This window comes from Malaclemys terrapin, chromosome 15, assembly GCF_027887155.1.
Source record: "Malaclemys terrapin pileata isolate rMalTer1 chromosome 15, rMalTer1.hap1, whole genome shotgun sequence".
Taxonomy (NCBI): Eukaryota; Metazoa; Chordata; order Testudines; family Emydidae; genus Malaclemys; species Malaclemys terrapin.
In genome coordinates, this window is record NC_071519.1 from 15146805 (window position 1) to 15149304 (window position 2500).

Genomic DNA, 2500 nt, shown 5'->3' on the forward strand with positions numbered 1-2500 from the left:
GGCCCCTGGAAGTCTGGGGGGAAAAAGAAAATGGAACCTGACGCCTCCGAGGAGGGGGCGCCCAGGGAAGGAGGGAGATCCGGGTTGACCTGGTGACCGGACGGGAAAGCGGCCACCGGGCGTGCCCGTTCAAACCTACGGGTTGACCTGGTGGCCGGGAAGCGAACCGGCCAGCAGGCGAACCCGTTCGATTCCACGGGTTGACCTGGTGCCCGGGAGGGGACTCTGAAAATTTTTCAGCCCTTTCGGCTCGGGGTTGACCTGGTGGCCGAGAGGGGACTCGGACGGCAGGCAAGCCGCCCTGGGCTCACCCTCCCCGGCCGCAGCGAGGGACTGCCCCCCCTCCACCCACCCACCCCCCCCCCCGGCTGACAGGATCAGGGCGCACTGGATGTCCGGGACAATATTTTCCCCGACGCCGGGGAGGGCGGGCGGGCGGAGGGGCTCTGGCGGCCAGCCCGGGCCCCGGAGCTCGAGAAGGAAAAAAGGACCGGGCCCGCGAGAGACGGGGGCCCTGCCGCAGGGGGGCAGTCCGACCGGGGCTCACCGTGCGGCAGGCCCGGGCGTCGGCAGGGGAAAGCGGGCGAGGAGGCGCGGGGGCCGGGTGCCTACGGCCATACCGGACCGAACGCCCCCGATCCCGTCCGATCTCGGAAGGTAAACCGTCCCGGGCCTGGCTAGTACTTGGATGGGTGACCGCCTGGGAATCCCAGGTGCCGTAGGCAGCTTTTCCCGGTCCGAGCCAGCTCTCTCTCCTTTTCTGGGGAGGAAGGAGAGGGGGGGGACGGGCCGGAAAGCCCCTCGTCGCTCCTGCCGAGTCGGAGGTCGCGGCCGCAGGTCACGGGTCTGGGCGCCTGGGGTCCGGCTCCCCACCCGGCTTCCTCCGCGGAGGACCCACCGAAGCCGCTGGGGGAGACCCCGGGCATGGGGCGGACTGGCCCGGACCCTCCCGGCCGCCGGCCCGCAGGACCGCCCCGAATCCCCCCGCCCCGCGGCCACCCAGGCCAGGCCTGGCCAGGCGGGACGGACGGCGGGTGTCCAGCGCCCAGCGGCTTCCGCCAGCGGGGACCCACGGCCCCCAAAGCCGCAGGGGGAGGCCCCGGGCCCGGGACGGACTCGCTCGGACCCCCTGCGCCCGGGCGCCGGCTCGCGGGACCGCCCCGAATCCCCCCGCGGCCACCCAGGCCAGGCCTGGCCAGGCGGGACGGACGGCGGGTGTCCAGCGCCCAGCGGCTTCCTCCAGCGGGGACCCACGGCCCCCAGAGCCGCAGGGGGACACCCCGGGGCCGGGACGGACTCGCTCGGACGCGCTCGGACCCCCTGCGCCCGGCCGCCGGCTCGCGGGACCGCCCCGAATCCCCCGCCCCGCGGCCACCCAGGCCAGGCCTGGCCAGGCGGGACGGACGGCGGGTGTCCAGCGCCCAGCGGCTTCCGCCAGCGGGGACCCACGGCCCCCCAGAGCCGCAGGGGGAGACCCCGGGGCCGGGACGGACTCGCTCGGACGCGCTCGGACCCCCTGCGCCCGGCCGCCGGCTCGCGGGACCGCCCCGAATCCCCCCGCGGCCACCCAGGCCAGGCCTGGCCTGGCCTGGCAGGCCGGCGTGCAGCTCCCCCGGGCTTCCTCCCCCGACGACCCGCGCCCCCCCGAGCCGCAGGCGGAGACCCCGGCCCCGGGGCGGACCGGCCCGGGCTCGCTCGAGCCCCCTGCGCCCGGCCCGCAGGACCGCCCCCCCCCCCCCCCCGAATCCCCCGGGAGAGGCCCGGCCTGCACGCCACTGACGACCCGCGGCCCCCAAAGTCGCGGGAGGCGCCCCCGGCCCCGGGGGCCGGTTAGCTCCGTGTCGCTCCGCGCCCCCCCCCCGCCCCTCGCTGCCGGGACCGGGCACCGCCCCAGAGTCAGCCGCAGCCGGACGGCCTGAGAGCTGCCCTCCTGTGGACGACGGTGAGTTTACCTTGACACTAACCGGCCATCAGCCAGGTCAACCCCATTGCTAGACTGGGGTGGACCTGGTGGCCGAGTGGGGACTTGGAACATTTGACAGCTGCTCCCCGGGGCTTGACCGCTTGTCCTGAACGCCCCCCCCCCACCCCACCCCCCCCAGCCCCCGGCTCCTGCTCCCCTCTCCCCAGCCTCGGTGCTCCGCTCCCTGCCTCGGAGGCTGCCCCTTTGCGGCGCCTGCATCGCCTCCGAGGACGCGCACCTTCCGGAGGCTGGACGTAAAGCCTGACGCCCGCCACCGCCGCCGACCCGGCTCTCCGAGGGACGACTGTGAGGCCTCCCCCCACCCCCGGACCGCCCTGGGGACGACTGCTAAGCCTCCCCCAACGGACCGCCCGGGGGAAGACTGCTAAGCCTTCCCCGGACCTGCTCCCTCTCGACTATTAAGCCCCCCCTCTGTGGTCCTCAGGACCGCTGCCGCGCAGCCCTCGGAGTGGGGTGACACCCGGGCCGGAAAGCAAAGCGGCCACCAGGTCAACCCGTCGAATCCAATGGGTTGAC

At 75.2% G+C, this 2500-nt stretch overlaps 1 non-coding gene across 1 annotated transcript; it reads left to right on the top strand.

Moving 5' to 3' along the window:
- Positions 1-606: 606 nt before the first annotated feature.
- On the top strand, positions 607-725 carry LOC128823796 (5S ribosomal RNA). Its single transcript, XR_008442031.1, has one exon. It is a non-coding gene; the product is annotated as a 5S ribosomal RNA (ribosomal RNA).
- The last annotated feature ends 1775 nt before the right edge of the window (positions 726-2500 follow it).